The 23,969-nt window shown below is 42.0% G+C and overlaps 1 protein-coding gene across 2 annotated transcripts in view; it reads right to left on the bottom strand.

Annotated features, from left to right (window-relative positions):
- ZBTB43 (zinc finger and BTB domain containing 43) overlaps nucleotides 1-23,969 on the bottom strand; it is a 97,071-nt gene that overhangs the window by 53,704 nt on the left and 19,398 nt on the right. The window lies entirely within an intron of this gene.

The raw sequence follows: 23,969 nt of genomic DNA, 5'->3' as shown, positions 1-23,969 counted from the left end.
GCAATGATTTGGCTTACTTTTTTCATTTAAACATCCAAACCATTTAGGACACGTTTCAACCTGCTCATCAAGTTAACATTGTGGGTTCCAAGGAATATCTCTCCCCTAGCAACACAATAAATTGTCTGCTTTTCCTCCTCTGATGCTAGATATCCTCTCAGACTTACTGCGCAGAAGTCAGGCTCTCCTGAGGATCCTGTCCCCCTCCCCCCATGTATTTTAGCCAGGTAATTGGTCCCGCTCTACTTGAAACGTTTTCTCTTTATTTGGCCTCGGACATTGCTCTACTGGCATGGAAACATGCGATGGTCAAAGCACTTTTAGAAGAATGTAAATGTAAATGTAAATGTTATGGTACTTATAGAGCGCACTGTCACCAGGCGTCGCTTTGCGGTGTCGCCTATTCGGCTTCCTGGCGCTGATACTCATACCGCTGTGGTACCCCTCCTGGCTTTCCCTGTGAAGTGTCCACTCCTGGGCACCCCCAGGGTGAAGCCAGGCATCTTTAGCGCTCTTGGGGCCGGTGTGGAGGCTAAGCAAGCTATTGCCCAGAGTTGCAGCGTGGGGCCCGTGATTAGAATAGGCACCGAGGCGAGAATTAACAGGTCTGAGGAAATTGAGCCCGAGACCCCGCCAAGGCGGGAATCGAACCCTTGTCCCTGGCCAGAACTCTGCATCAGGGTCTGCCGCTCTAACCATTGAGCCACACTCCTCCACAAGAAGAAACAAGCATTTACAATGCAATGGTCTCGGCATTGTTAAAGTTAGAGCTATTGGCATTGCTCATGACATTTTTTATTTATGTTTTTTTTAAAACATATAAATAAATGGCATTGTCATTTACAATGCCAATAGCTTAATCTCTCGCAAATGCGAGACCTATTGCATTTGCACCCACACACAGAACCACACACAAAGCCACCCACACACACATACAGAGCCACCCACACACAGAGCCACCCACTCATACAGACAGAGCCATCCACACACACAGACAGAGCCACCCTCACACAGACAGAGCCACCCTGACACAGAGTCACGCACACACTGAGCCACACAGAGGCAAGAAAAAAACGAACAGCAGCAGGGAACAGAGGCAAGAAATAACAAGGGCAGCTCCCCCCAGATACAGAAACGTATTTCCAGGTGCTTTGTGAGTTTGCAGCCGCCTGCCCCACCGACAGGGCAAATTGACCTAAAAAAAACAGGCAGTCTCACCCCAAGGAGGATGGAAGCAAAAGAAACTAGGAGTGCGGGATTTGGAATGAAGACCAAGGTAAGAGGGATGCAGAATGAGGAACTACGAGTGAGGGATGCGGAATGAGGAACTAGGAGTGAGGGATGCGGAATGAGGACCTAGGAATGAGGGATGCGGCATGAGGAACTAGGAGTGAGGGATGCGGAATGAGGAACTAGGAGTGAGGGATGCAGAATGAGGAACTAGGAGTGAGGGATGCAGAATGAGGAACCAGAAGTGAGGGATGCAGAATGAGGAACCAGGAGTGAGGGATGCGGAATGAGGAACTAGGAGTGAGGGATGCGGAATGAGGAACTAGGAGTGAGGGATGCGGAATGAGGAACTAGGAGTGAGGGATGCGGAATGAGGACCAAAGAATGAGGGAAGTGGAATGAAGACCAAGGAATGAGGGAAGCGGAATGAGGAACTAGGAGTGAGGGATGCGGAATGAGGACCAAAGAATAAGGGAAGTGGAATGAAGAACCAGAAGTGAGGGATGCGAAATGAGGAACTAGGAGTGAGGGATGTGTAATGAAGACCAAGGAATGAGGGATGCGGAATGAGGAACTAGAAGTGAGGGATGCGGAATGAGGACCTAGGAGTGAGGGATGCGGAATGATTACCTAGGAGTGAGGGATGCGGAATGAGTACCTAGGAGTGAGGGATGCGGAATGAGTACCTAGGAGTGTGGGATGCGGAATGAGTACCTAGGAGTGAGGGATGCGGAATGAGGAACTAGGAGTGAGGGATGCGGAATGAGGAACTAGGAGTGAGGGATGCGGAATGAGGACCAAAGAATGAGGGAAGTGGAATGAAGAACCAAAAGTGAGGGATGCGGCATGAGGAACTAGGAGTGAGGGATGTGGAATGAAGACCAAGGAATGAGGGATGCGGAATGAGGACCTAGGAGTGAGGGATGCGGAATGAGGACCAAAGAATGATGGATGTGGTATGAAGAACCAGAAGTGAGGGATGCGGATTGAGGAACCAGAAGTGAGGGATGTGGAATGAGGAACTAGGAGTGAGGGATGGGCAATGAGGACCAAGGAATGAGGGATGCGGAATGAGGAGCTAGGAGTGAGGGATGCAGAATGAAGAACCAGAAGTGATGGATGTGGAATGAAGAAATGCTGGCATGGCATTGATGCTGTGCCTACATGGGCTTGTCTGGCCTGACATGAAGCCTGGGACAGACAGAGAACCCGCTGAATCTCAGTGACCTTTGCATGCACAAGGTGTAATTTCCGCCTTATGTGTCACTCCCCCTTTTGCAAACATTTGCCCTAGAGGGAGCGCCTCGAGTTTAAATCTGATGGAAGACACTACTCTCTGCCCTTGGTGACGTGGCATATTTCTTTAGTGTTCCGCTAACACTGCATTTTAAAATAATATTAGTAAGTACAACGGTGCACAATTCTCTCCCGATTGCTCGGCGCAGCACCCAGTATTTTCATGCAGCGCTACGTTGCATGGTATTTTTAATAACTGTGGGACTTTTTCAGGGTGTGGAGACAAGGAAATGGCTGAATTGAGCTGAAAAAGCAGAACTTAATAAAACGTAATAAAATTGTGATGAATCGGGTCTCCTCAATGTCTTTCACTTGTTTACTGCCAGTAGAGCGGGATTACTTGGGCCTTATTTCGAGAGATGTGTGATGTGACGTGTAATCGGATTACCGTATATATTACCGTATATACACACACCGTGCGCGCATCTTTAGCCCTTTGCAGGCTTCTGGTATCCACTTCTTCCTGCTCGGCAATTGCCCTAAGAAATAGCACTCAATTTAATGGAAGAGAATTAACTCACCTTAAAAGTCGAAAGGCTAAATTAGTTTTGTGAAAATTCAATTTGTTACCCTCAGATAAAAGTAGATGTCAGCAGCAAACTTTTATTTTAACATCAAATGTGAACGGATTTGCTGGAAGGTAAATTCTAAACATAATTTTGCTGCGTTCTTTTTTATCGTACCTCGCAACAAAATAAGGTTATTGAAGCATCTATTTATAGACATTAGTTTTGTTTTTTTTTTGCAAAGATAATGCCGGGCACAACCCTTAGTCCTATGACCTATGCTATCTGTTAATTGTATCATATATGCAACGTTTTGGTGGGTCGCTAGGAGAGAAACTTGTAATCTTTTCCTAAAAACCATTATACAAAAAAAAAATCAAAACATGTCGAATTAGCCAGGCACCGTTACCAGTGAATTGAGTGATTTGGCAAAATCTGCAGTAAAATAACCCTTATGACAGTGACATCATTTTGTAAAGAGTAAATGTGAAGAATGTTTAAAAAAAAAAAATTATGTTGAGCGAACTCAGTCCAAGGGCATTGGAGCGTTTTTGCATGAGCACCAATTATTTTGCTTGTAGATTAGGTGAGTTGCCCAGAATCACAGGATGTTGAGTCGACGCCGAGACTCGAAGCTCCCAAGTCTGCAGCTGTGGCTATAAGACATTCCCAATGTTTAGGGAGACTCCTGGTGCGAGACTTGGGGAGGCTGGCGTCTTTGAGGGAGACAATGGGCTCTCTGGGGTGATCCCAAACCCTAAGTGACACAAACTACCTGGCCCAGAGATACAAAATCCATTTGGTGAATTAGAGAATCCTTGTCTTGGAACTATCGCGAGATCAGTACCTGAGTCTTAGCATCGCGCGAAGAAAGCTAAAGACGTCATCAACAATGAATGAAACTAGACCGAATATGCTCCTTATCGTATGCTTAAAAGGGCCAAGAGGACGGCCATGTTAGATGTGGAAACTGTTGTATGGGGTCTTTCCACTTTCCGATGAATACAAGCAATTTTCCCGAACGCGAGTCGATGAATGGGAACGATTAGTAAAAGCAAGACAGAAAAAAATATAATTATGCAACTTAATGGCGAGATACATTCATTTATACTGGTAACTATTTCCAATTTGCATTTTCAGTAATCAAACGAGTGGTTATTTGCAAGTCTATTAAGTTAGGTGGGCGGGGGTTGGTTTGGGCTCTTTTTTGTGGGGAGTTCGGGCTTTTATTTGGTTTAGGTCTGAGCCAAACTAATCCTTCTTGGTTAACGAGATGAGGGGCGGGGCTTAAAAAAAGAGAGCAAAACGCCCCCGAATCGTGTCAAGGCGGGGCCTGAACTGAGTGACGCTCCTCTCCTCCAATGGCTGGCCAGCATTTACGAGGCCAATGGAGAAGAGGGGCGTGTTCAAGCCCCCATACTACAAACATAAGATTTCGGCTCCGCCCACTGCTTACGCAGTGCGACGGTAGCCTCAACCTAAAAAAGCATACGTGTGTACTGGTATGTTTATAGCTTGAGCTTTGGGTGAATCAGGAAAACACAGTGGTTGTTTACATCTTTGAAGTACATTGCATTTCACAATTGTATTTCTCATATTTTCCATTATTAGGCATAGGAAAATGATAGGCTGATGTACTAACTCCTGCTCGTAAATGAGTATGTATAAATTGCACTCCAACTGGCTTGTGCAAAGTGATGCAATTTACAATACAACCTTTCTAATAAAAAAGCTGCATTACAAATTGCTCATTTGCAGAGCGTAACAACATGACCTGCATAATGACTATTAATTAGGCAGGTTACTAAATGCAATCATTGTTGATTGGCTACAAATGCAGGGATGGTGATCCACAAGGAACATTTGACCTCCTTGCTACTCTATATTTTCATTCCGAAACGTGAATTATTTACACCGGCTTTGCTTAATTAAAAAAAAAAAAGCCCAGTTTGTGAAGACATCGGGGGAGACAGTGGTCCAACCCCTTGCTGAACACACTTGGAGGGGGTGAGCCTAGAGCCTTTATTACCCACCAGCCTTGGGTTCAGAGGCTTCGACAGTGAACATTGGTTTCGCCATGTGTCAGTAGACACTGCTTCCATTTTATTCGGTCTGGGGCCATTCACTTTATCTTTGACGGTTATTTTGCTGAAGCATTTGCATACATGCCAATGGTATGCAACGTTTACAACGCAAGCGTTACAACGCCGTACCATTACGACGCGGTCATAACAACGAAAGTTGTTACAACGAATTGCGCTGGGTGGCGCTCAAGGATAGTAAATCAGTTAATTTACTATCCCAACACCTTCCCTACTATCCACGGGGACTGGTGTTGGAATAGTAAATTACATTTTTTTAATTTGCGCCCCCCCAACGCAAGTCGTTGTAACAACTTGAGTTGTTACAACCGCGTTGTAATGGAACGCGTTGTAAAAGTGTGCGTGGTAATGACGTACATCCATGCCAATAGATCGGATTCAGACGGACGACTCCGGATTCGTGAGACAAAAAAAACTGGCTTTGTTTATTTGGGCAGTTCCGCCTTAAATTGCTTTACTTGAATAGAAGTTAAAGAGGAAATACATACTCCCGATAATTTTTTGTTTTTAAATCTCACTTTCCTCTTCTTTAAACGCTTGCATATATGTATTAGATAGCGCCTAGCGTCAGGAGGCAGGTATGCGTGATGCATGTGACGTCATTGCTTGACAGACTACAGCCCCCCCGTTTCAAGGTGGGCAGTTTACTCACTCGGCATGCTTTATCCCTAGTAAGCACGTAAAACATGCATTGCCAAACCGCCTTCAGCCTATTTCTGAAATAGTAGACAATGGCACATCAAGTCAATTCAGTTTCAGTCGTCTCTTCGACGTATAGTTCTAACAACCGCACGTTTTATACGACCAGTGCTCTAACGGCTATTAGCTTTCTGGCAGGACCCACAATTCATCTTGATTCCATTAGGCAGCAATAAACTATAAATGCGTGTGTAATGTAAATGGCAAGCGGGCCCAGGTCGTAGCTAGATCGCAGACGATTACAAAGCAGCGCGTTACCAGGGTCTATTGTGGCTGGCGACCCCAGCACTCAGCGTGAGTCAGAGATAACCATGGCTGTCCACACTTCGAGAACAACAACGCGATGAGATAATAGAATAAAAGCAAAGAGGCTGAATATTAACCATATCTTACATTTTCTTTTTATAAGAGAGAGACTGTCAAATGGTGTAACTGCACCAAACACGTCACAAGAACTTGCTGGCAAATTAAAATGGTTTACAGAAAAGTCCAAAGTATTGATGCTAATGTAAAAGTGGATGTTTGCTTCAATTATTTCGGTTGCAATTCATTTTTCACAATACAAAAACTACGCGTTATTAATTTTCCTTGAGACTGTGCTAAATTGTCCTACTAGCCTGGCTCGTTGCCGCGTCCCATTACGTTGTACTCCTTGCCTTCAACTCCCAGAATGCTTTCTCTTGTCAATCACAGTCTCAATGGCGCACAATTAGTTCCAGGAGGAGCCTTCTGATGCGCGGGCCTCGGGCTTGATTGCGGTGAGTGCTGGGTATTTCCTGAGTTTGAGCCCACATATGGATCGAAGTTAGGTGGGCGGGGGTTGTTTTGGGCTCTTTTTTGTGGGGAGTTCGGGCTTTTATTTGGTTTAGGTCTGAGCCAAACTAATCCTTGGTTAATGAGATGAGGGGCGGGGCTTAAAAAAAAGAGCAAAACTCCCCTGAATCGTGTCAAGGCGGGGCCTGAACTGAGTGACGCTCCTCTCCTCCAATGGCTGGCCAGCATTTACGAGGCCAGCCAATGGAGAAGAGGGGCGTGTTCAAGCCCCCATACTACAAACATAAGATTTCGGCTCCGCCCACTGCTTACGAAGTGCGACGAAAGCCTCAACCTAAAAACAATCTAGATCGAAGGGCTTTGGCTAACTTTCGGCCCATATCCTGGTTTTAGTAAAATACTTGAAAGACACACAAACTCTGTGCTCTCGGAACTCTTAGAGAGGCATGAAATCCTACATGCCAACCAGACTGGATTGAGGCCCCTTCATGGCACAGAGACATCCTTCCTGGCAGTGGTGGAACAAACAAAGGGGCTTCTCGATCAGGGAGGTTCAGTGTTCAATACCGTAAACCATAACATACTGGTGGAGCGTTTGCAGAGTGCAGGTGTTGCTGGATCTGCCCTGGATGTGCTCAAATCATTTTTGAAGGATGGAACCTTTTGAATTTTTGAGGGGAACTGTACCTCCAATATGCGGAGTTCCACAGCGCTGTTCGAGGAGTCCAACTCTTTTTAATTTTTACATGAGACCCTTTGCTAGTATCGTCCTCCCTTTTGGAATCTCTTTGATATTATATGCGGACGATACGCAAATGATCTTCTCTATAGGGCAGGGCCATGATCCAGCTTCACCATCTTTAGGCTCCTGCATGGACAGCTTTGCTGAGTGGATGAAGAGATGACTCAAATTGAACAGAGACAAAACAGAGCTCATGTATCTGGGTAAGAACCCAAGGACGTCTCTGATCCTGGTTTGGCCAAGCAGCCCAGACTCTCCTTCGACCCTAAAATCGTCAAATCGACTGGAAGAGTCTCTCAACTTTGAATGTTAAGCTGCTAAACTTGCAGCCAAGCGCTCTAACATGTTAAGGATGTTGTAGAAGATTCTTCCTCTTCTCCCGGCGATAGCAAAACGATTGGTTGTCCATGTCGTCATCCTCTCTCACTTGGACAATGGCAATTCACTTTATCTTGGAGCACCCAACGTGACCATAAAGAAGCTGCAGGTGGTGCAGAACGCTGCTGCTCGATGGCTTCATAACATCCTTAACCATCAATCTGCCCAACACTCCTTTCTCCTTCTTCATTGGCTTTCCGTCAGAGAGAATACAATTTAAGTCCCTTTGCATTGCACATAGGTCGTTTCGAAACAGAGGACCTTTGATCTTTTGCTCATTGATAGCTCCTTGCATCCCTTGTATTAAAAAAAAAGCAAAATATGGAGGGCGGGCATTTTCATATAACTTGGCTAGGTTGTGGAATGACCTGCCCTTTGTCTTTCGAGCAGAAGAGGATGAACTCTCATTTCAGAAACAACTGAAAACGCGGCTATTCCAGTAGGGTCCATAGTCAAATTCTTTAACCCGCTGTGCCGCACTTTTCAACACTCGGATGCCTACAGGTAGCTATGCGCTGTATAATTGCTCAAAGTATACAATAGAATATTAGCAACATCGGAAAGTTTATTGTGATTCATTCAAGATTGTTCAAACATTGGCCCAAGATGGACGCCAAACGATGTGTTTTTTACTATTCTAAGCAAAATACAGCCAGAGGTTAGGTTTTCTAGACTCCTGGTGAAAGTGTAGGCTTGATATGCCAATTTACCAACTAGATACAAAAAACCAGGTGGATTCTGATCAATCCTGTTAGCCTCTTCAGCGCGGTGCGAATTTTCGCGCTGTGCTGAAGATTCGAAAAACGGGTGTGGTCATGACGGAACGGTTCCGTCATCAGCACAGCCCAACCGACGCTGATGACGGAACCGTTCAGTCATAAGCATCGAAAGGGTTAGACTTATTGGATTAGTTGATGCTGTTAGAGAGTTCCAACTCTTTTCACAATGAATAGACATATTCAAGAATCTATGAATATTTTTCATAATTGTATTGAAATCAACATTCTAGTGTAGGGCATATAATGTATATCATAGTAGGTGTTTCAGAATTTCCCTGCATAAAAATTATTGAACCAATATCTGTTCTCCAGTTCTTCATTTCTTACCTCTAATTAAGCTGCCTTAGCACCAAAAGGACCTGTACAAGTTTCTATGGTGGCTTCTCTCCCACATACCTTAGTGGAAAGCAAATGTGTTGTCCTGTATGAAGAATATTGTTGTTTGTGTCTGTGCTCAGTAGCTATGGTATCACAGCCAGCCAATACGGTCAGGCTGCTTCGACGTGCCCGCCTGCAGCCTTCATAAAGAGTGTTTATAGCTCCAGCTTGCTTGATAATAGTCTCACAAGAAGTCAAAGATTTCTCTCTGCCTTGTACTTGCTATACCAGCTAAATTACACATTTCTAATTAATAAAAGGACAAGTTTCACATTGAATGATGTCAAATGCACGAAACAACATTAATCGTGCTATCCCTTTAACTAGTTCTATAAAATCGTATCACATGAATTTATATATGTGGATACACGATACACTAGCAACTATAATAAAGCAAATTTAATGTTATAGCTGAGCAAACATTAAATGAAAAATAAATGTATAAATGAGGAATATGCACTCAAAATAAATTAATGTATGAATGATATGAAATGCAATAGTAAGAAATGCAAAGATTGTGTCACCCTTTTACTGCTGTGTAACTGGACACAGTCATGCATACAATTACGCAGTAGTAAATGGATTTAAGAGTAATACGTAGTTTTTGTTGATACATGAAAGGTATTTGTGAAACCATTTTTGTATGTAAAAGCAGGTTTATGGCTGGAAATGGTTTTGAGAATTAAGCCCTTAGTCATGGTTTCCTCCAGGTTACTGTTGGGTTTTAATCTACAATCACTGACACTGGAGTAAAATGCATGTGTACAGGTGCCTGTTGGCTCCCACCTCCTCGGTTGTGTTCTCCTGGTCTGTGCTGGGCTGAAACAATGTAGTGGAGGGTGCTGGTCTGGAACCAGGTGTTTTAATAACGGGCGGTACATCAAGTGACTCCTCCCGACAAGATTTACTTGCTACATATGCATGTGAAAAAGTTAAGAGCACAGACGTACTGGTTGGGAATGGGGAGTTATAAGACATTTCAATGCATGTGTGTGAATGTCACTTCAAAGTGCAAGGCACTACCCACCTTAAAAATTATGTTATTTTTGCATTAATAGAGTGCATTTCTAAATTGTTTTATGCCACCATATAGCTTTCAGAGTTTGGGCTCCATTTGAATGAATGAAATAGCACTTCTAAAGCGCCTAGCTACCTGAAGGCAGCCCAGTGCTGAACGTTTCATAGAGGTGGAAAGAATATCTAGGGGAAAAGCCATGTCTTTAACTGTTTGCATTCAGGTATGGGATCTTCATTGAAAGGATGCCTTTGGTTAGTGAAGATTGATTTGCTTAATATTTTGTTTAATATTGGTTTCTAAAGGTTAATGTAAAAAACGAAATGTGTCTTATCCTGTCAGACAGTGGCGTAACGCGAAGTGGTGGGTCCCCCAAGCAGAATAATGAGAGGCCACTAGCCCCTAAGTTTCCCATATCTCACAAATATTCATTGGTCTTGGGCTGAATTGGGACCCACTATATTTATATTTATTATATTTATATATTTCTATAGCGCAAGAATCGAGCCCGAAAGGGTTATCTCCGCGCTTTGACAGCAACAGGCGGCAAGGTACTGTACAGACAGCAGAGAGGGGCGTCCTTTAGTTATGTCTCCATAAACAGATTTGTTTTTAGCATTTTTCTAAAGGTGAGGTGATTGGAGATCTGTCTTAAGCTGAGCGGCAAGTTATTCCACAGGGCAGGCCCCACTGATGAGAGGGCTCGGCCGCCTTGTCTGGCTTTTTTAATGAATGGTGGTTTGAGCAGGAGTAGGTTACTTGACCGTAACTCCCGTTCCGGTTTGTAGGGCTGGAGTAGTTTGGCTAGATATTTGGGGCCATTTCCGAATAGGCATTTATGTACAGTGCAGCAAATCTTGAATTTAACCCGTTGGCGTATTGGGAGCCAGTGTAGTTTTTTCACAGGGGTCCAGAAGATGTTCTAGGGGGGGCATTCAGAATCAATCTTGCCGCCGTATTCTGGACCACCTGCAAACGATTGATGGCATCCTCATTGGCTTGTATCAGAAGCCCATTGCAATAGTCGAGGCGACTTATTACAAGGGCTTGAACCAGGGTCTGAATTACAAGGGCTTGAACCAGGGACTGAAAGTCTGAGGAGCACAATTTAGGGATAGGCACACCCCTGCACCACAGGGGTTGCAGGGGCATTCGTTGCGCCCCTGGGTAGAGATCTTTGTAGTGTAGCATGTGTAAGGACGCGTGTGCCAGAGGACTGTTGTTTGTATCATTCCACTTGGTGAAGGGTTGCCAACTACCAGCCAAGAACTGGCACTACTAGACAAATAACTTGGATGCAATGATGAGCACATGAGGGTGTCATAAACCTAAGCCAACTTGCTCCAATTATTAGATGAATTTCAGTATATGTGAGTGAGGCTGTCCTCAGATGACCATATTTTGCTGCCTATATGGGTTCATCCAGGCAGTGATTTGCCCATTTCAGTAACACGAGGCTGTTCTTCCAAAACAGCACAGAAGAGCAGCAAAACAAAAAAAGAGGGAATTGGTGTCTGCCGCCCATTAAAATGTCCTAGAATCCTTCAAGTAATCTACAAAAGCCCCCTCTACAATCCACGCAACCAGAGGTGAATGAAATTCACAGGTCTGGATGAAGGGTGGGGATGTCCCCCAATGCCTAACACAGAGACATTTCTGTTTTCTACCTCTGGAGATGTAAAATAGAGTCGATCGAGGGTTCCTCTACTAACAAAAATTAGGGGACAGTAATAGCAATGCCATGAAAAACCACAGATGTGTTACAAGCTTGCGGCACCTCATGAACCAGAGGCAATGACCTCCAAGGCGAGGTGGGAGAACGGTTATAGAAATTTTTTATATTACTTGCATAAGGAATTAGGCAGTACTGTTCTTGTCCTCTGGCTCAAGAACTCCTGCCAGTTAACAAGAGAGATCTACATAACTTCAATTCCATGGGCAATGAGACATACAAGGGTGTCTGCAGTTTGATCAGTTGTGCCTTCAATGTCAAGCGTGCTTTGTCAGCTCAACATTAAGGTCAACAACTTTAGGGATATTTCTTTCTCGATTAGGAATGACATTAGAAGTGTTAAGAAGAGAAGTAAGATTAGGTGTCTTAAGAGATACTACGTAGGGTACATGGGCCTATCCCCGAAAGTCTGACTAGGGTGGCGTGTGATTGTGCAGTACATAAGTCATTTTGGCCCATTTCTGCCACTGTAGGAGATACTTAGCAGGATGGAAAGCGGCCACCGTGCTCCGACACTTAAAAGATGACTTTCTAACCATTGGGCAACACCAAGCAGATTGGAGGATATACTGGTGAGTAATATCACTGTTAATAAATGGAACAAAACAATAGTAAAAATTACTCAGTGAATCAACTGTCTCTTGAAAGGTGTGAAGTAAAAGATTAGACCTGGTAAGAGAGATAGGAAATGAGAAGGATGTCTTTTTAGCTCACACAGATGTCTTCAATGTCCTCTTACAGTTCATCAACTGGACAGCATAAGAGTCTGGGGAGACCAATGGTCAAGCTGTGGAGGCCCCAAGGCACTGAAACGAGACACTTAGACTGCGAATAAAAAACATCAATGGTAAGCACCTTCCATTTACGGAAAAATATAGTAGGCAAAGGCCTACGCCTTTGGTATACAAGACCTTAATCAATTTTAAGAACTGTTTTAGCATATGTACAGATGGGCTGGGTCTATTTCATTAAATGATTCCAAAAATAAAAAGATATTCTGGAAAATAATCTCTCAAGGAACACAAGCCCAAAACTAAATGCAATGCGTTTGTTTTATTGGAGGAAAACTGACTTGACCCGGTATAAACAACGGACGGGGCACATGAGAACGCTTAAATAGATAGGATGTGAGGAGCAGGTTCCTGCAGTTAACATATTAAAAAAGAATAAGAAAATCCGGTGATGCCTCCCAATGATCAAACCAATGTCACCTGTGCTCTAGCAAGATCAGACTGCGTGGATGGTTTAATTTAGCGCTAAATGAGTACTTAAATAGATCGTGAGCAGTTGTGCAACATAAGTGAAAGAAACACTTGAAAACTTTTATGACTGGTTTATAAAGAAATGCGAATATATATACAACTTTTAACTTGTATTATTGTAATTCTTAATTCACTTTTAGATATTGATATACACACAGGGTAGCACTCACTTTTAATTTATGCCAACATTCATCTTGCCAAATTTTGCACTTATGCGATTTTTGCACATATGAAAAGAGGAAGCCTTTCAGGGCCCACTAGGGAACTGGTGGGCATAATCTTGGTTCAGGTTAAACTAGTGGTGTAAAGCCACATACTAGGGTGTATTATTTGCATATGTGGAAAGCATGAACTATTTTAAACATATTTATTGATCTATTTATTTATATGTTTTGTATAATGCTTTTCCTCTTGCTGCTATATTTATGCTATTTGTATATATTTATATATTTATATATTTATATTAATATTTATGTACTTATTTATTCACACGTTACAGTTGTGTAATGCATTTACCCTTGACCTTCTGTGAACCTGATTTGACATGAATTAACTTTGAATAATGTGCGGATCTGCATTTATGCAACTGATTTTAGACAGTATGTCTTTTATGTCTACTGCAAAATTCATGCTATGGTTGGCGTTATCACTTTAAAAGGAGCACTCCCGCCCCATAATGGTGTCATGTGATTACGGTCTTGTTTGACCGAAACGCGTAGTGGCGGTGTGGTGGAGAGCGAAATAAACTTCTGAGCACTAGTACCTGGGTTTGCCTCGTCGTTGATGCTGCCGAGATGTCCTTCTGCCGAATATATATATATATATATATATATATATATATATATATATATATATATATATATATATATATATATATATATATATTTCATACCAATTGCCCACGAGCTTAGAGGAGCACACTCGGTTCACCTCCCATCCAGGATTAAAATTCAGCCTGCAGCAATGTTCCAATTTGTGAGCCTGACGCGTTTCAAGGGAAAACCTCTTTTTCAAAGGCTGCTTGTGTGTACTTCTTGTGCAGTATATATATATAATGGGGTTTTTTATTACACATTTTCCTGCTGAAGAAGTTATGAGCTGTTTTGTTAAGGATTACATAAAGTTTGCAACGTTTTCACAGATGTTTAGACCAGGGTTCTCCAGTGTCAGTCCTGGACAGCAGGATGCATGCCAAGATAACTACATTTCTCCAAATGTGGATATGCTAAAAATCTGGCATGAATCTGGCTCTCCAGGACCGACATTGGAAAACCCTTGTTCAAACTGTTATTTTTGTATTACGCAACGTGGTGAATGCATGACGCAAATTTTGAAGTTATATTCACAAAGCCTTGCAAAGACACTTTGCGTGGCTTTGAATGGCTTTAAAAGTATGCTAATGCAACGGAGTGCAAATCGTTGATGTGCAATAATCAGCGCAAGGGAGGTGTTTACTGGGCGTTAAAGTGTTTTTTTTAAAAATGCAAATCAAATGTTTTTTGATGCATTCCCAGGTGTATTAAACCTGTAAACTTGGGAATGTGTTAAAAAGTTATGCCTACCCATGGGGTGGAAGGGACGTATGCGGATGGAAGATGGTGAACATTTCATCAAATGGAATAGGAACGGGGAGATTAAGTAAAGGCGTAAGGACACACAAAAACCAGATGCCGCCGCAAACGTTTTCTGACTATGTAATGTGCAGGAGAAAGGCTTTGCAAATAGTTTTTGAAGTATTAAGAAGTGAAATGTGTTAAAGCATTAAGACCTGATTTAGGGTTGATGTTGTATATGCTATGGAGGAAGCATTTATGGGTGGGATGTGTAGGAGTTTGATTGACGGATTTGGTAGCATCACCCAGTATTGTAATTAGTGTACAAAATATCAAAAATGTTTAATGCGGCATTGGGTGAAGTGGATGTTGTGTGTGGATGGGATTTGTGCAATGTGAGTTTATGTGGGAAAGTGTTGGAAATCTCACCTAGATTTTGCCGCGGGAGGAGGTTACGATGCTAGGTCCCAACTTCCATATCATTCAAGACAACCCAACAGAGGTTAAAGTCAATCTCGACCGAAAGGGATGAAGGGAAGAGAAAGGAGAAGACGTCCGTGGATGACTGTACTGCAGGAGTAGTGTCTGGACTCTCCCAGTGTGAAGGAACAAAGGGTTTATCAGAAATAACCCCTATCAGGTAATTGCGGTTTATTTCAAGCTGATAAATATATCATGTGAATCCCCTTCTTCTGTCTAATGTAGAAGACAATGAGGTCAACTGGTCATACCACTTATCTAACAAAAACAAGGAGATACATATTTGTAGGAGTTAAACACTACTAATGACACATCCTGACCTATCTCATGAACAGTTATTTATTTATTTATTTATAAAGTTTTATATAGCGCAAACAAGATCCCAAAGGATATCAAAGCGCTTTACAAAAGGATTATCACATCATACCTCAAGCATTAATTATGTACTCTAAATGTAATCTTTACAGCATGGCTGGAGAGAGTACATAAAAAGAACATTTGAATAATATATATATATATATATATATATATATATATATATATATATATATATATATATATATATATATATATATATATATATATATATATATGTATGGTACATTACTTCGTGCACTCAATAGGTTAGCCATATCATCAGGGTAAAAATCTATAAACCAAAAATAAGCCCAATCAAAATCAGGTGAGCTTGAGAGAGTTCAAAGTGGCGTATATGCAGGTCATGAAGGAAACACAGTTCGTATTTAGTGTTTTCTTTTTAGGATCAGAAGCAGAAGAATTTGATAACATCCAAGGCAGATCAGCCATACTACAAAGTCAGATAAGTATCAAGTTGTAAATAACAGGAATCAGGGTTTAAACTATGCTAGCGGGCTAGCGCGTTACCACTCGAATTTTGCGTGAATTGATGCTTTGTTTCTTTGTCTTAGTTTTTACAGGAGCGTCGAAGAAACATCATGGATCAGAAGAAGGTTATCCTCCGAAGCAGCCACCGATGAAGCAAGACGAGAACCCACCCAGTGTGAGGAGCCCGTGAAGGATGCCGAGAACAGCGAGGAGAACTCAGAAGCAGAAGGTGGGTGATGCAACGGCATGAGACTGCAGTTCACAAACAACTAGAACGACAAGCAGCTTCCTTCCAGTCGATTCCTTACCACGTTGGGCCAACTATGTGGAAGGCAGCAGGTATGACAATAAGTAGTGACACGTGAACTGTAATAGGGTCGCCCCATGTCCCACAGAACCTGGGCATTTACAAAATTTCATTCAAAAATTAGTGACAGGCAGGATGTATTTGGGCAAATTACACCAAATGGGGGCATTCCCTGTTATATTATTTTATGTTGAGCTAATGGTGTAGTAACTGGTGGTAATGTAATGCGCTCAAAGACTTCTAGGTGGCGTTGGCGCTATATGAAATAGCATGCAATGTAAACTTGGTAAAAATAGTCTTGTGTGCAGCGGTAATTGGTGGATGGAGTTAATTATGGAGGCATATGTAATTTTTTTAATGATAATTTTGCGGATGTAAGCAGTTTTGTGCGGGTGGTACTTATGCAATAGTAAACAGTGCAGCTGTAAAAGTTAAACAATTCCCACTGCTGCTCTCAGCAATAATAATACAGATATATTGTTGGTAATAAAATAGTTTTTTTCCATAAAGTTTATTTTGCTGTGTAGTTTTAGCCACATTGTTTTATTTTGGATAACGTTTACGAATTGTTAGGAAATGGGATACAAATGGCGAAATAAAGCAAGTTATAAAGTTGAGTAAATGTTGTCTACAAGTATAATATAAAACAACTGGGCCATCAATAGTTGTTGGCACATACGTTCAAAGGCTAAAACCTTTGTGGAAGGGAGACGGTAAACATACAGTAAGTGATGCAGGCATGGGGAGATTAGGTTAAGTGCAGAGGACAGGAATTTTGTTACATGCCTAGCCATAAATAAAAATAAGACAAGCCTGTTTTGCTGTGGTGGTGATTTAAAGAGTGGCCATGTCGTAAACATTTAATACTTTTAAGCAAAGCATATGCAGCTATAAATAAACACCTGCTATGCCTGTAAGTTTAACGGGCAACATAGACTAAATGTGTGTTGCCAGAAACATTTGCAACCATAAATAAAAATCTCCTTTGACGACGTGCAACATACAGTAAATACGTATATTCAGTAGGGCGAACACAGGAATATAAGCGAAAGGTTGGAGGTTATAAATAAACTCAAATGCAGCAGACAACGATCAAGAAGCATATCTTAACCCTTTAATACATTTAGGCAATGCATAAGCAGCCATAACTAAACATCCGAGGTGTCCTTGAGTTGATGGGGCAACATAGCGCAAATGTGAGTTGGTATAATCACACGCATTCATACTTGAAAATATAAAATCCAACATTCTGGAGTTTTGTGACCAAAATACAGTAAATGCATCTAACCATTGGATCATTATATAAAGGGAAGAGGATAAACCAAAAACATGAAGCCAACAAACATGCTTATAATGTGTGCTGCCACAAGAAGATTAGTTAAAAGGTGTCAGAGAAATACAAGAAAGCATACAGCTATAACAAGCAAGCTTGAAATGTGTGCTGCCAAAAGGACATTAAATAAAAGACATCAGACAAACCAAAAACATGAAGCCAACAAACACGCTTAAAATGTGTGCTGCCACGAGAAGATTAGTTAAAGGTGTTGGAGAAACAAAAAAAAACAAGCACGCTTGAAATGCGTGCTGACACAAGGACATTAAATAAAAGACATCGGATAACCCCCCTCAAAAAAAAAAAAGATTTGGAAAAGATAAACAGTATAAGCTGTGCAGGCAAACCTAATAAAAGAGGCTCCATCCACCAGAGCGGGTGAAAAAGAGTACTTGGGCCAAGGGAAACAGATAGGAGAAACACAAGGAAAGAACAGCCCCACCAAATAGAAACGGAGGCAAAGTAAGTGGCAAGCACAGAAACAAATGAAAAGTAAGGGCGGGATGTAAGCCCCTTTTAAGATATATTAAATACACTAGATTCCACAAGCACAGCACAAGTGCTATGCAGGAGAAACCTAAAAATGTATAGGAAAATCTGGTGATGCTTCCCAATGATCAAAACAATGACAGCTGTGCTCTAGCAAGATCGGATTGCATGGATGGTCTAATTTAGCGCTAAATTAGTACTGTATGTGGTTTGCTTTGATGGTAGAATGGATGCAATGACCTATCACTGATTGGCATAGATCTCACCATGTGAAAAGATTTTCCCATAGTTATTCGGGACCAACTATTGGATTGGCAGATGAGGGCGTGTCTCCATTTGAGATCATTTTACGCACAGTGCTTTGACATGCATGCAGCATTCTCTAAACAGGCTTCCAAGCCTGGGAGATCTGAAGTTCCACCACTATACTGTGCAGTCGCCACGTTTTTTCAGCCTTTTACTGGGGTAACAAAGCTAAATTAAGGACAGTGATGAAATGAGTTCAAACTTAGAAAGCATAAATCTTTATATACAGGGGCATGCGTTGGTATCTTAAAATCTAAATAGAAGTGTAGGTTATGTAATAATAAACTGTAATCACCTCTATTTACCATTTGGGTACCAGGCCTAATATGTGAAATTAATCCTCACTTGGCAGGAAAGGAAGGAGTTGGTTTGTTATTTTAATTAACTGAAACTTTAGACAAGATACATCATTACTGAACTGATTAAGTCAATGGAAAGGTAAGAATCCGTGGAGGTTTTTTAGCAGACAAATTACTGCACAAGGCATAACATGGCTGACTTTTTATTGTAATGTTGTTACTTTAGTCCTTTTAAGCAAATTGGGGTATATTTAGGACTGGCCTTTCTCACAGTTTTAACTGTCTCGCCAGATTGTTTTTCTAAAAAGATAATACCTAATTTTGATGACCACTGGAACGTTAGGGCCATATGAATCAAGCGGAAATGTGGTCGCAAACGGCAAAATTCGCAGACTTTCGGCGTTTGTGATTGCAATTTTGCTAAATGGTATGTATGACACAAATCTGCGTGCAAAATAAGGAATCACAAAATTTGCGATTCCTTATTTTGCCATTGCATTTAAGGAATTGCAAAATTTGCGATTCCTTAAATGCAATGTAAGAAGCACCAAAAAAGTGCAATTTGGCCTTAAGGAATCGCAAATTACCACCAACTTCAAGTTGGTGGTAATTTGGGATTCCTTTGAAAAATGCACTTTTTTGTATTTTTCAAAGTACAATGTGGAGCCTTAGGGCATGTATGTGCGTCACATGTGCACCCATGCTTATTTCAGGGGTGCACAGGGTCTCCTTTTGACACCCCTGCACCCTTGAAATTGCATTCTCAATTTGCGATTCGCTAATTGCGAATCGCAAATTGAAAATGTCTTCCCATTCATTACTATGGCCTATAGGAATGAATGGGGAGGTATTCCTTAATTGTGAATCACAATTTGAGATTCGCAATTAAGGAATATGTAGGATTCGCAACATTTAGAGGACTTTGATACATAGGGCCCTTATACTCTTTGCTTTCAGTGACAGCACAAACCTTGCGCACATCTGCTTAAAAATAGTTCCTTTTTCTACAGTGACAAAACTGGCTCAAAATGTGCTCTTTATTTATTGCTAATTTTAACATTAAATACCGGCTATTTATTTAGCCTGCATTTCAGCTGCATGGTTATATGGGATTTATTTTGCGTCTGCTTTTTAAAGTTCTAGTTATAAAGTGTTTACGTGATATTGTAAGATTGTAGATCTTGTACTTGCTTGGCTATGATATATTTTTTTTCTTTTTGTGACATATGCCTGCAATTTATTTTTATAATAATAACCATCACATCAGCCTGTCTCGACCAGACCTACTAGCTTCGCCAGTGCTTATTTTTTTAAGTATGTTGTATGCTTCAGTACTAAAAATTGATAACATAACACTTATAAAATGATGTTGTGGGCTGATATGCATGGACACAGAGAGTCGTAGTCTGCTGAACTGAGTTGTGAATTCAAAAGAAGGGATTCTGAAGTGCCGCTGCACTGGAATGAGCCACATCTCTGCCAGTTTTCTAGGTCCTTCAAGTGTCTAAAGTGGACCCAAAGCTCAGATCAGTACAACATACATGTAAATGGAAACATTAATTATGGAAAGTCTAAATTTGGAGACAGCCAAGCCTTCATGTTGAAATCTTTGAACAATTCCCAAAGAAGCATTTTTGGATTAAGACATAGGGCTAAATTTACACACTCTCTGGATTGAATTGAATCACTGTACTTACTCTACATAAATTCCAAATACTTTAGTCTTGCTCGACTTCCTGAGTCCTTTGTGTGCAAGCGGGGTGCATCGAACTGTGTTGTGCTGGTTGTTGAAAGACATCTCAATGATGCTGCGTTTGTGCAGATGCTAATTAGTGCTCTATACTTTGTGTATGGTTTGTGTGTGTACTACAGATTTGGGGAATATTCATCAAAGGTATGGGTGCCCAACTCCTTCCACAAGTCAAAATGAATACACTGGGTGTTACCAACATGTCCAAAACATCAACAAAAGACACATCTACATTCTGATACATAGGGAATATTAATACAGGGAGCTATTACAATCAAGATTCACTTTAATGTTATATATCTTTTTCTCATTGTAGATGTTATATCTGTTTCTCATTGTAGATGTTATATCTGTTTCTCATTGTAGATGTTATATCTGTTTCTCATTGTAGATGTTATATCTCTTTCTCATTGTAGATGGTATATCTGTTTCTCATTGTAGATGTTATATCTCTTTCTCATTGTAGATGGTATATGATTCAATCAAGAGTTGACTTTAGGAACGAAATTCACCACCAGCAATAAAGAACAACATTCAACATCAACTTACAATTCAGCTCAGCAGATGTTTCTGCATAGGGCTGACGAACCCCTCAGAAGTAGTCCACAGGCCTGCTCAGCAAACTGGAAGTGTCTGCTTAATACAGAGCAATCTGCAGAATCAATGAATAACTGTTCTGAGGGCTAGGGGGCTGATTACAAGAGACCTGATCCCAACACAAACATCTGTTTGCACTGGATTGTAATTATAAGTGGCTATTCTTCTAGGACAGCGTGCCATGAGCCTGGGGGAAGGGGGCTGGCCGTGGGGGTACCTTATCTAATACGTTTCAGAATTTTCCAGTGCATTGCCCATTCAGAGCTGCTATATGTCATGCTATAAGGGTAAGATGTACTCAAAGCACAGTAACACCGTGGGCTCAGATGTCTCTGCTCTGTGACTGAGAGACATCAAGCACCAGAGTGGGTCATCTAGAGATGTAAATCAATAAGTAGAAGCTAGAAGTCCTGGGCCTCGAGGAGCTCTAGAGAACACACCAGTGCTCTAGCCAGTGAAGTGTGCAGTCTGGAAAATTACTTTTCAGATCATTTGAAAAGGTGAAAAAAAATATGACAGTCATTGGTATCTGCTCAATATTTCAAAATACTGCAGTGAAAAAGAGCGTTTCCAAAGTAGAAGCCGTATGGATGACTGAACCAGAGCCAGGAGTAGGGTAGAAGTTCCCGGTGCATCCTGTCCTTCATTTTCTCCTTCTGACTGACCCAGTGTCTCTTCCTGTGTAGGAGAGTAGTGTCTCAAGTCCCTCATCGGAGTAATAGACTCTGTTGGCATGATAATTATGATGAAAAAACACGTATAGCGAGCACGGGCAACAAATAAGGGCACCCTAGCAGTGATTGTAACAGAATCAGACAGAGAAAAGGTAGGTTTTAAAAGCTTGCAACAAGCAAGATGGTCACTAGTCAAATAGAGCGGAAGTGGAAAGAGATTTCCATGCGTTGGTGATCAGGAAAGAAAAAGAGAAACCTGCAACACAAGCAAGACAGATTTTAGGCATGACGAGCAATCTTTGATGAGGCAACCCTAAAGTGAAGAAATCGGGATTAAAGATTGTCTGAACTACAGCACTGAGAGGTGTGCTGGACCAGGCAGAGAGCCTTGAACCTAATTCTGCTGGGGACAGGGGAGGCAAGTGAAGGAGGTATACCGAAGAGTAAAATGAGAATGAGGTGGACGTTGGCCGCCTTGATGCTGGGTTCTGAACCTTTGCCAACCTCCCAAGAACAGAAGCAAGGAGATCGAGAGAGACAACGGACATCATCAAGTCCAGAGATTAACCACTTAAACCACAATTTGCTGAGCAGAGAGTGGGAGCGAGGGACCGCAAGCAGGGTCATACAAATCTTCAAAAACATTCTGTGACTTAGGATTCACAACTTGCTAACATGCATCCATGTAACTTTTAAGTGCACAAGGAATTGATTGAATTTAGGCCTACAGTGATTATTGCTGAAATATTCCAGCTCTATAAATAACTATTTCCGGTAGTAGTAGGTGTTAGTCAAATATCTTCCCTGATGGATTGTTGCAGTGTGTATCCAAAACAAAGTTGCGTAGGATCACACATTGCTCAATGTGTCACTGCAGGACGAGCAATGGGCACATTCCACATGCACATTTAGATGGGTGTGCCCATGCACACGGACAGTGACTGATTTACATTCTTACAGCAAAACTCCAGGCAGCCTCAACTAGTCCGAGTGAACTCTCTTCCGATGAAGCAAATGCAGGGTTTAAACTTTATTGCATTATTTTATTATCATTCTTATGAGCAGATCATGAGACATCATCCTAATAGTCTTTTCAGGTCTGGGTTAGGGAGAGCTTCTCCCAAGAGTTCCTCATTCTTTGACCTGATGCAACAGTTACACAGGGGTCATTTGGGTGACTCTTGCTACTTTAGAAAAATTACAGATCTCAAGTGGCTGAGGGGGCTACAAACTAGGACGTTCAAAGAACAGTTTCCAAAGATTGTTGCATATGCTTCTCTTTACGTAGGGCAGGTGAGTTGTATTTGCAGTGTGGAGTGATTTCTTTCCAGTGTTTAGAGAAGAGAGGGACTGTGAGAAATGAAAAATACTTTTTTTAGTTGACTGACTCCACTCTGAAGAATGTAAATGTAAATGTTTTTGTACTTGTATAGCGCACAGCTACCCGCAGTGGGTTTCCCGGCGCTTGTACGAATACCGCAAGGGAACACTTCCTGGCTTTCCCTGTGAAGTGTCCACTCCTGGGCACCCCCGTGGTGCAGACCAGGCATCCCTCGCGTTCTGGGGGCCGTTGTGGAGACTAAGCAAGCTATTGCCCAGAGTTGCAGCGTGGGACCCATGATCAGAATAGGCACTGAGGCGAGAATATCCGGTTAATGAGCCCGAGACCCGCCGAGGCGGGAATCGAACCCTGGTCCCTGGCCAGAGCTCTGCATCGAGGTCTGCCTGCTCTAACCATTGAGCCACACTTCCTTGCCCTTTGTGCACTGGGTAGGAGCCCCAGAAATGCACATTAACAGACTGAACATAGCATTATGGGCACAACTCAAGGGCCTTCCCCAGCCATAAAAATCACAAGGTGATGGATGAAATGCTTGAATACAACTCAGCCACTGATAACTACTCAAACCCCATTGCAGTCCATCATTTTTCACCCATCTCATTTTGATGCCATAACTGTGAACAGTATGCCAGACTTACGTCTCGTGCTGATTGTGCCACTGGAACCAAGCTGCACCGTACTGAAGAGATCCCAAGACGCAAAACCAGTCTTGAGTTGCTTTTGTTGCGGTTCCGAGAGGACCTGGCCTAGCAGCTTGGGCTGCACCATTCCTACTAGATCCAATCTACTCTGAGGAGGCATGGCGGGCAAACAATTTGTTCCACTTAAGCCAATGGTTAACTTGCTATCGTTGACTCTATTGGAAAGGTCAGGTGTCACACGAGGATCACTTTCCTGTATCCTCGGGGTCCAACACCTACCTTAAACGAGAGGTGATTACAGTTGATTTAAAATCACATGTCTATCCTAACTGAAGAAGGAAGCATATTTGAGAAGCTGGGCAGTGGTCATATGTAGAAGAGGAAGATGACTACAAGTGAATAGATACTCAAAGGAGCCCAAATACAATATATTCTTCAAGAATGGTACTGCTCCATCAC

Source organism: Lissotriton vulgaris, chromosome 5, assembly GCF_964263255.1.
Source record: "Lissotriton vulgaris chromosome 5, aLisVul1.2, whole genome shotgun sequence".
NCBI classification, from domain to species: Eukaryota; Metazoa; Chordata; class Amphibia; order Caudata; family Salamandridae; genus Lissotriton; species Lissotriton vulgaris.
Note: the sequence above shows the minus strand (reverse complement) of the source record. Positions and strands in the feature narration are given on the sequence as shown.